This window comes from Salvelinus namaycush, chromosome 25 (genome assembly GCF_016432855.1).
Source record: "Salvelinus namaycush isolate Seneca chromosome 25, SaNama_1.0, whole genome shotgun sequence".
Classification (NCBI taxonomy): Eukaryota; Metazoa; Chordata; class Actinopteri; order Salmoniformes; family Salmonidae; genus Salvelinus; species Salvelinus namaycush.
In genome coordinates, this window is record NC_052331.1 from 40,185,318 (window position 1) to 40,197,184 (window position 11,867).

The window sequence follows — 11,867 nt, forward strand, 5'->3', positions numbered from 1 at the left end:
ATAAAGAGTTTCCGCTCTCTAAATCCATACCATTACCAACTCCTTAATGTCATTGGTTATAAATCTTATCATTAACGCTGAATGAAATTGTCACTTCTGAGCTTGTTTTTAATTAAACTAAATGAAAAATGTTGCCACCCCTCCCACGTCAGCGCAAGTGAGCTGATGTTAGACAGGTAAATTTGCAGAATCTGGCGCATGGGGTTGAAAAATGCCAACTAACGTGCGTTTGACACTTGCGCCGCCTTAGTGCCTGCCGAAAATAGGGTCAGATAGAAATGGCCGCCACTGGCCTTTGCTGGTCTGTATATAAAAAGCCTTCTCTAACTCTCAGGGCATCCCTGACCTCAGACATGTGACGGGATTGAGGCTAAATGGGGGACATCAGATCACCAACAGATCAGAAAGATTTACATCGTTTGGGAATGATTGGATATTTTTACTGTGGAGCCAGAACAGATTGATCTCAGAATGATCCCAATTAAAACACCAGGGCCCAGGGCTGGTTCCAGGCATAAGCGTTTACTAGGGCCCCCGGACGCTAAATGGGGGGCGGATGACTCGGTCTGGGTCTCAAAATTTGGTTGCGCATCGGCAGTTTCTCTCTTGTTATGTCAGTCACTCAATTAGCCATGTCAGCTAACAATGTTTTGATTGGTAGTTAGTCTATCCAGCTATCTAAACTTAATCATGGCCGAATACCGACCGGGCATGCAGGGCACGTGCCCAGGGGCCCTGACCTCCAGGGGGCTCCCATTGAGGATGTTAGTCATTCTCACTCAGATATCATATTAAAGGGGAGTAATTCATGACAAAATGTGTAGAATTGCAGGAAATTAGCTGTAAAACTGCACATTTTTTTATCTCCGCCCCATGACAAAATGTGTAGAATTGCAGAAAATGAACTTCAAAAGTCTCCACCGTGAAGAGGGTGTTTGTGTGAAAATTCACTAGCTTTCTTTGTCATTCTCAGCATCTCAGTTCTCTCACTCTATCTGTATTCTTACAGGTGCAGCTCCATCTGTAAGTGGCCACTCAAAAGCTGACATAGCAGCATCGTAGTTACAACGGGCCCATGTTGCAATGCTTTGATTCAATGCTCTGATTCAAACTCAATCCGTTAATTAGTCATTAAGACGTCGCAGCACATTATCCACCTACAGGGGGGATATCATTTTCTTACCCCTGTGACCAGACGCAGGTGACGGTGCAAATTACATCATCCCGGGTCATTACTGGTCTCGTTGGTTGGCAGAAACCTCAACCTAAAGCTATGAAGCTATATAGGCTAATTCAGTCCGATAAACCTAAGTTAATATGAGCTTATCCAAGCCTAAAGTATCCCCGGCTCCCAGAGCAATTCGTAAGAGCAGGGGGTAAACGACTTGTCCATGGCTCGTATGCTCTAGCTAAGAGCTACGGCCCCAGTCCTCTCCAGTGTCACTTTGTACTCAAGCCAATCACTCGCCCACACTGCACTTAAGTTGGGGTAGCAGGAGGGTGTAAGGTTACACTGTTGTATCGGACATTAAAGCTGCAGTGGATGCATTCCAATTTGACGTTTGCGTAGACTTGAGCAGAAGTCCTTCTATGCTGATTTAGCATTCAACTTTTAATACATGGACGCAAATCCCTGCAGAAAATTGGATATTCTCTTAGTGGTTTATCATGTAATATTAAGTAATATTGTCACGATTGTCGAAATGAGCGGACCAAGGCGCAGCGTGATTGGAGTTATCCCACAAAGCAGGTGAGAACAGGGAACCCTTAAGTATGATCCCCAATTAGAGACAATGATAATCAGCTGCCTCTAATCGGGAACCATACTCAATCCCAAAACATAGAAACAAAATGACTAGAACACCCCCCTAGTCACGCTCTGACCTAAACATCATGGAGAACCAAAGGCTCTCCATGGTCAGGGCGTGACAGTACCCCCCCCCCCCCCCCCCCCAAAGGTGCAAAGGAGGGCTCCGGCCATGGAGCTGGGTTGGACGCCGTGCCTGGTCTGGGCACCGGCACAGAGGAAGGCTCCGGCCATGGAGCTGGGTTGGCCGCCGTGCCTGGACTGGGCACCGGGAGGCTCCGGCCTTGGAGTGGGACTGGACGCCGTGCCTGGACTGGGCGCCGGCGCAGAGGAAGGCTCCCACCATGGAGCGGGACTGGACGCCGTGCCTGGACTGGGCACCGGCGCAGAGGAAGGCTCCTGCGCTGGAGCTGGACTGGACGCTGTGCCTGGACTGGGCACCGGCGCAGAAGAAGGCTCCGGCCATGGAGCAGGAGTTTTCGGACTGTTGACCGTCGTTGGAGGTTCCGGATTGTTGACCGTCGTTGGAGGTTCCGGACTGTGATCCGTCGCCGGAAGCTCTGGACTGTGAACCGTCGCCGGAAGCTCTGGACTGTGAACCGTCGCCGGAAGCTCTGGACTGGGAACCGTCGCCGGAAGCTCTGGACTGGGAACCGTCGCCGGAAGCTCTGGACTGGGAACCGTCGCCGGAAGCTCTGGACTGTGAACCGTCGCCGGAAGCTCTGGACTGGGAACCGTCGCCGGAAGCTCTGGACTGTGAACCATCACCGGAAGCTCTGGACTGGGAACCGTCGCCGGAAGCTCTGGACTGTGAATGCGCACTGGAGGCCTAGTGCGTGGAGCCGGTACAGGTGGCACCGGACTGGTGACACGCACTTCGGGGCGAGTGCGAGGAGCAGGCTCAGGACGTACCGGACTGGGGACACGCACTTCAGGGCGAGTGCGAGGAGCAGGCACAGAACGTACCGGACTGGGGAGGCGCACTGGAGGCCTGATGCGTGGGGCCGGCACAGGTGACACCGGACTGGTGACGCATACTTCAGGGAGAGTGCGGGAAGCTGGCACAGGACGTACCGGACTGAGGAGGCGCACTGGAGGCCTGATGCGTGGGGCCGGCACAGGTTGCACCGGACTGGTGACACGCTCTTCGGGGCGAGTGCGGGGAGCAGGCTCAGGACGTACCGGACTGGGGACACGCACTTCAGGGCGAGTGCGAGGAAGAGACACAGGACGTACCGGACTGGGGAGGCGCACTGGAGGCCTGATGCGTGGAGCCGGTACAGGTGGCACCGGACTGGTGACACGCACTTCAGGGCTAGTGCGGAGAGCTGGCACAGGACGTACTGGACTGGGGAGGCGCACTGGAGGCCAGACGCGTGAAACCGGTGCAGATGGCACCGGACTGGTGTCACGCTCTTCAGCAAGCCTGTGCTGCAGCATTCTCATTGCTACCACCTCTCTCCGGAATCTTTCATCAAATTCCTCCTCCGACTCCCAAACAGGCTCTGTGGCACTCTCCGCTGCTCGACCGCCAGCTCCATGTGCCCCCCCCCCCCCAACAAATCTTGGGGTTTCTGTGGCTGTGGTCCCCGGCGTTGTCGCTGTCCTTCCCTGCTCCTTTGCGACTCCCGCCAAGGAAAGGTCTCGTGTCCTCTCATGTCCTCCCAAGTCCAAAACTTCCTTACCTCATTTTCACGCTGCTTGGTCCTTTGTTGGTGGGATATTCTGTCACGTTCTTCAAAATGAGCGGACCAAGGCGCAGCGTGATTGGAGTTCCACATCTTTATTTTTAGTGAAACTTAAAACAAACCAAACACCTCCCTAGTCACAAATATTCAGGGCGTGACAAAGTGGTATGTTATTTATGATATGAAACTATTGCTGTCATAAATATAACTACATGTGCTAAAAAAAATCTGGTATATTCTTTTCAATGCAAATGGATTGTTATAAGAAACCAGACAACAGCCTTCTGTAGTGAGGGGTGTCAACCTTCTGTAGGGAGGGGTGTCAGTCTTCTGTGGGGAGGGGTTTCAACCTTCTGTAGGGAGGGGTGTCAGTCTTCTGTGGGGAGGGGTGTCAACCTTCTGTAGGGAGGGGTGTCAGTCTTCTGTGGGGAGGGGTGTCAACCTTCTGTAGGGAGGGGTGTCAACCTTCTGTAGGGAGGGGTGTCAACCTTCTGTAGGGAGGGGTGTCACTCTTCTGTAGGGAGGGGTGTCAACCTTCTGTAGGGAGGGGTGTCAGTCTTCTGTAGGGAGGGGTGTCAACCTTCTGTAGGGAGGGGCGTCAGTCTTCTGTAGGGAGGGGTGTCAGTCTTCTGTAGGGAGGGGTGTCAGTCTTCTGTAGGGAGGGGTGTCAGTCTTCTGTAGGGAGGGGTGTCAGTCTTCTGTAGGGAGGGGTGTCAGCCTTCTGTAGGGAGGGGTGTCAGTCTTCTGTAGGGAGGGGTGTCAGTCTTCTGTAGGGAGGGGTGTTAGTCTTCTGTAGGGAGGGGTGTCAGTCTTCTGTAGGGAGGGGTGTCAGTCTTCTGTAGGGAGGGGTGTTAGTCTTCTGTAGGGAGGGATGTGGTAAGGTGGCGTGAATTAAGGTGGCGTGAGGTAAGCAGCCACTGAAAGCCACTGCAGCTGGTCACCACATGAGAATCTCATTCAGACTCCCATGGGATCCCTGTGGCGTACCACTACACTCCCTGACATGGACACCTGGCCTGACATGGCCACCTGGATCAACCTGTGTCCTCTGTGGCTTAGTTAGTAGAGCATGGTGCTTCCAACACCGAGGTTGTGAGTTTGATACCCATTTGGGCCACGTGTGATAACTGCATGATTGTAAGCCTTTTAGGATAAAAGCGTCAGCTAAAATGGCATATATTATTATATACCCACAGACACCTACACAACAAACAAATTCACGTATAGGGACTGAAATGTACTCACAGTAACACACACGTACAAAAACACACATAACTTTTCATACATTTGTGAAGTGCATGGAGACTTTTTAAATACTGTATAATAAATAAGTAATATATACTTAATAGATAACAATGTATATATAATTTAAATCCACCATGACAAATAAACTATAAACAGCACATATATCAGATCTCCCGCATACCAACCACTAACACATTGTGAGGATCATGCTCAGGTAAATGCTTTGGTTGCGCTCTCTCACACTCTTCTTAGTGCTGACCTGTCATCTTAGCTGACCTGCCATAACCTTACTTGCTGATTGGTGGCGGGATTAGTTTGGGGGTGGAGTTAAGAATCAGACCACCAATCCCCCATCTGCTTCATGTCCTGGAGTGGCCTCTAGCAACTCCTCCCAACCGTATAGTTTTGAAGAAGCACACCACTGTTTTATCTCTTTCACTCTGCACACATCACGGGAACAGGCCTCCCTATTAACATCAACAGGGCTGTAGTGGAGCCGGTCGAGAGCTTCAAGTTCCTTGGTGTCCACATCACCCACGATCTATCATGGTCCAAACACACCAAGACAGTCATGAAGAGGGCACGACAAAACCTTTTCCCCCCTCAGGAGACTGAAAAGATTTGGCATGGGTCCCCAGATCCTCAAAAAGTTCTACAGCTGCACCATCGAGAGCATACTGACCGGTTGCCTCACCGCCTGGTATGGCAACTGCTCGGCATCTGACCGTAAGGCGCTACAGAGGGTAGTGTGTACGGCCCAGCACATCACTGGGGCTAAGCTTACTGCAATCCAGGACCTATATAATAGGCGGTGTCAGAGGAAAGCCCATACAATTGTCAGACTCCAGTCACACAAGTCATAGACTGTTTTCTCTGCTACCACACGGCAATCGGTACCCGAGCGCCAAGTCTAGGACCAAGAGGCTCCTTAACAGCTTCTATCCCCAAGCCATAAGACTGCTGAACAATTAATCAAATGGCCACCGGACTATTTACATTGACCCCCCCCCCCCCCCCCCCCCTCCATTTGTTTTGTACAGTACACTGCTGCCACTAACTGTTTATTATCTATGCATAGTCACTTCACCCCTACCTACATGTACAAATGACCTCTAACCTGTACCCCCCCCCCCCCCACAGTGACGCGGTACCGGTACCCCCTGTATATAGCCTCGTTATTGTTATGTTATTGTGTTACTTTTAATTCTTTTTTACTTTAGTTTATTTGGTAAATATTTTCTTAACTCTTCTTGAACTGCACTGTTGGTTAAGGGCTTGTAAGTAAGCATTTCACGGTAAAGTCTACCCTTGTTGTATGTGACAAAAACAGTTTGATTTGATTTTTTGATTTGATTTGAAACACACACACACACCTGCACAGTCACTTTATAAGCCATGAGTGGTACCTCATCATCACAACGCTACTTTATCTGATATGTGCGTGGTGACATCACACAGCTCTCATAATGCTCTAACAACTAATCCGACTGCTGTACGACATTGCCCGTCAGAGCCGGTTACTACACTATACTGTATTGTGCCTCCCATTCGTGGCTCTAATACATTCTGACTCTGTTGTACAAACACCACGGCTATGGATCCTATAGATGCTAATAGTCTCTGGCTGAAAGGGTTTGCCCTCTACTGGCCGGTTTGCAGTCCAGGGACTTTGATTATCTGAGGTAGCAGTAATAATCCTATGTCTCAAGTGAGATAGATTAGCTAACACTAAGAGGAAAGGGAATACAGGGGTATTTATCACTAGGCTTGTAAACAGATCCAGGACATCCAAATAGAAAGTAGACGATCTGATGGACACGTTTTATGGCTGGCCTAGCTGACAGAGGTTAGTGGTACTATTAGATCACTTCAAGAGAATGATACAAGCCAGAAATGAAGCTCATTCATTCTCTCACAGACACAGTGTACATATTAGTGCCTCTGTATCAGGTTTACTTAACACTTTTAAAAGTGTTGACAAATGAACACTGAAGGCAGTGCTATTTTATTCTAGTTAACTGGATTAGTGGGACTCATATGTAACACTTTCTGAGTTAAATGTACACTGGTGAATTTGTTGTGCACGTTAGTGATCTATTTCCTGTGCCGCCTCCTTATGGCCTTCTTTACACTTTCCCAAGTTGAAATGTAACGTCCCAGCTAACACTTCTAGGGAGACAGACCATTCTTGTTATGTTATCTGTAATGTTCCCCTGATGTTTGAGTGTTCCGTTTTCTGTTAGTTAGGGGGACATTCTATATATGTTAGCAAAAAACCTCCTGAGAACCGACAGTATTTAGCATATTTTGGAGTTAGAGTTAAGAGAACATTCCCTTAACGTCAAACAGAACTTACCCAGACACATTTCATGGTACGTTGCAAGAAGATTCATGTGTCCAGGTTTCTGAAGGTTAGGAGAATATTCCATCAACGTCACACAAACAGAGCATGGTTGGTGAACCACTAATCCATTCATCACACTTTGTCTGACAGTAAGGTTAGGGATACCCACACAGTGCTGTGATGACAGTAAGGTTAGGGATACCCACACAGTGCTGTGATGACAGTAAGGTTAGGGATACCCACACAGTGCTGTGATGACAGTAAGGTTAGGGATACCCACACAGTGCTGTGATGACAGTAAGGTTAGGGATACCCACACAGTGCTGTGATGACAGTAAGGTTAGGGATACCCACACAGTGCTGTGATGACAGTAAGGTTAGGGATACCCACACAGTGCTGTGATGACAGTAAGGTTAGGGATACCCACACAGTGCTGTGATGACAGTAAGGTTAGGGATACCCACACAGTGCTGTGATGACAGTAAGGTTAGGGATACCCACACAGTGCTGTGATGACAGTAAGGTTAGGGATACCCACACAGTGCTGTGATGACAGTAAGGTTAGGGATACCCACACAGTGCTTTCAACTTCCATATTTAACATACATGATTATATTGCACATGTTTATTCATACAGTAACTATTTTTCACCATGTCTTCACCTGGGATTTGACTTCACAACCTCTTGGTTCATGGCATTCTGATCTTCCTCAAACGCCACCATGTCTGTATCAGTGACTGAACTCACCTGTATCAGTGATTGAACTCACCTGTATCAGTGGTTGAACTCACCTGTATCAGTGGTTGAACTCACCTGTATCAGTGATTGAACTCACCTGTATCAGTGATTGAACTCACCTGTATCAGTGACTGAACTCAGCTGTATCAGTGACTGAACTCACCTGTATCAGTGATTGAACTCACCTGTATCAGTGGTTGAACTCACCTGTATCAGTGGTTGAACTCACCTGTATCAGTGATTGAACTCACCTGTATCAGTGATTGAACTCACCTGTATCAGTGGTTGAACTCACCTGTATCAGTGGTTGAACTCACCTGTATCAGTGATTGAACTCACCTGTATCAGTGGTTGAACTCACCTGTATCAGTGATTGAACTCACCTGTATCAGTGATTGAACTCACCTGTATCAGTGATTGAACTCAGCTGTATCAGTGATTGAACTCACCTGTATCAGTGATTGAACTCACCTGTATCAGTGATTGAACTCACCTGTATCAGTGATTGAACTCAGCTGTATCAGTGATTGAACTCACCTGTATCAGTGATTGAACTCACCTGTATCAGTGATTGAACTCACCTGTATCAGTGATTGAACTCAGCTGTATCAGTGATTGAACTCACCTGTATCAGTGATTGAACTCACCTGTATCAGTGATTGAACTCACCTGTATCAGTGATTGAACTCACCTGTATCAGTGATTGAACTCACCTGTATCAGTGATTGAACTCACCTGTATTGCTACACCTTGCACTTCGAAGTAAATCCCAGCTCTGTTAAAAGTACACTCAAGAGAAACAATTATATTTATCATAAACCAGGTTTCCATCCAACCTTTTTCTGCAAGTAAAGTACATGTCAGATAAAATATGTAATGACAGGCCTCATGAAAACAGAAAATGTGTCGGTAAACTTTCCAAAAGTCGACAAAACAAAATACGCTAGATGAGGTGGGATCTTTTTGTGTCAGTAAAATGTATTATGTGAGAAATGGCAGTGAAATGCTTTTATGCGCAAATATTGATATAATAACCATCAAATCGAAGTAAACTTGGAGTCACGTGATGTTGTGTGGTCCTCCCTCTACGACTCGATGGGAAAGCATGCAGTGTATTAGGCTACAGATGAAATATGTTATGAAGAACTTCACAGGGAGGTGAAAGTACACGATGATGAGCTTGATGCTCCTTTCAAAATAAATATTGAGGGTCTTATTCTGGTGACATGAATCATGATCATCGATGCTTGTCTGTTTTGACAAATAAAAATATTCTTGCTCTTTTGTCCATAATCGTCTCATCATGTAGGCTATACCCACACTGTATCTTCAAGCTGTTGGCTACAGCACACGTACCAATACCAGAGTGGACACACTCACTATATAACACAAAATAAATTGTGGGAAAACCATCAGTAGAGTTGAAAATGCGATGGAAACCCATTTAACATGTATTTTTTATTCAGCCATTTATCCACAACAAGTCAGTTTGATGGAAATACATCTCAGTTGGGAAAATGCGCATATTGTTTTTATGCAGATGTTTGAATATTGACATGAAAATCTGTCACCATTTGGATGGAAACGCAGCTATGGGGATTAAGGAGTAACATTACAACAGAGTAATATACCCTACCAACATTAGACAACTATACAGAAAACCATCAACTTGCTGAAATAAGTAAATCAAATCAACGATGAGAGAATAGCGAGATTTCTGACACAGACATGGTGGCATTGCAGGAAGATCAGAATGCCATGAACTAAGAGGTTGTGAGTTCAAATCCTAGGTGAGGACACGCTAAATAATAATTCCTGTATAAAGGACCCTGAATCATGTATATCAAAGAGTCAAATATTTACGTTGATAACATTGCATGTTAAAATGTGTGGGTGTCCCTGAATTTACCAACAGACAAAGAGCTTTGAGTGGATCAGTAGTTCACCAATCATGGGCTTGGTAACACTAACAAGAGGTAGGGTGTAAAGAAACATGTTTTTTTTTTTTTTTGAGAACGTTTCTTTGGAACCCTCATGCGACGTCCTAAAAATGTAAAACTGGGAACTTAACAAAAACCTCCACGGGACCATGACAGAACGTCCTATGTTTTAAACGTCATTGGACACAATACTTTTCTTGCAATAATCCCATGAAATGTGTCTAGAAGATTCATATCTAATATCTAGAGAACATGGGAACCGTTTACCTCCCTCATCTCACCTCATTTGCACACACTGTATATAGATTTTTTCCCCCTACTGTATTATTGACTGTATGTTTGTTTATTCCATGTGTAACTCTGTGTTGTTGTTTGTGTCGGACTGCTTTGCTTTATCTTGGAAAGGTCGCCGTTGTAATTGAGAACTTGTTCTCAACCTTCCTACCTGGTTAAATAAAGGTGAAATAAAAAATAAAATAAAAGATTCTGTGTATGTTTGGTGTGACGTTATTGGAATTTTCTCCTTACCCTGAGAAACTGGACACATGAATGTTCTTGCGACATTCTCATGAAACGTGTCTAGAAGATTAATACACACACCCACTCACAACCTTTCTTACGTCAAATATTGTGTTACTCCCTTATAGAGATTGGAAGAGTGAGCCACCTGGTAAGTCCAGCCAGGACACCTGGCCACACACAGTGATGCATATAATGATGTCCAGGGAGGAGAGGGTTACTAGAGTGAATAAGGATAACAGTTGCTTTGGAAACTCAGGCCCAAGAATCTGGGACAAGCTAGTTCAATAAGTTGAAACTGGATCCAGAGCTTTTGGCATATTCACAAACCTCAAAAAGTTAATATTGAGTAATCTTTTAAACTCAAGGCTTGAGATTTATGGTTAGATAGGCTGTTCAATCGAAAGTCAAGCGTATCGAGTGTTATCTGCAGCTGTCGAGAGTTTGGGACTATAAAGTTCTGTCTGCATTTTTGTTAAAATGTAGTTATTGACATGGCTTTGTTCTGTTAAATATTCTCTACCTATTTAGTACTCTAAATACCCCAATTTATGTTGTTAAGTTCAAAAGAATACAATATAAAAATTGCTGTCACCATTCAAACCAATAAGGGTTCTGAACTTTAAAGCCAATTATCTTGGAATCCTTGTTTTGCAGATAGAACCTTCTAGTTCCAAGCTGTCGTGTTGGTGACTCAACTCACGATGAATGATGTTGTGATGTTGTGTCAGCACTATTTCACGATAGTTGCTGGTTGAAAATACAATCAATACAGGACTTTAAAAATAAAATAAAAAATACTTTTTTTGCATGGGTGTTGTTTTTGCTTCACACATGACATTACATGAGGGAATAATTTTATAGACCAATACCAAAAGCCTAGATTCAACCCTGACTGTGTAATATCTGCGTTATAGCGTGATTGAAATTTACAGGCAATGTTCTCACGTTTGCGGAGACTACATTCACGGTATTCCGTCTCAATCGGAAATTACTTTTACATTTCAAACACGCTATAATGCGGATCTTCTGCAGTCCGGATTGAATCTAGCCTAAAGAGATTTTAAAACCTCCGATAACCTTTCAGTTGACTAATCCCACCCATTGCACCACCCCCAACCCATCCATAATCCTAACTGAAATCCTTCCGATTACACCCACCCCTCCCTTAATCTTAACTGTGGTCCCCTCTCCGCTCCACTCAGACCACTCCCAGATTTTTTACCATTTTAAATTAAAACTATTGTAGTTAGTAACTTTATTGTTACCCAGAAATGATTTAATATGAAGCTCAAGATGGTTCTACTGGACCTTTAAATCACTGCAAAAAGTTATTCTACAAAGTATTGACTCAGGGGTGTGAATACTTATGTAAATGAGATACAGTATGTGTGTATTTAATTTACAATACATTTTCTATCATTCTAAATAACATGTTTTTCACTTTGTCATTATGGGGTATATTTAATGCATTTTGAATTCAGGCTGTAACACAACAAAATGTGGACTAAGTCGAAGGGTAGGAATACTTTCTGAAGGCACTGTACATAATTATATAGGCATTTATATGTACATTCATGAAAA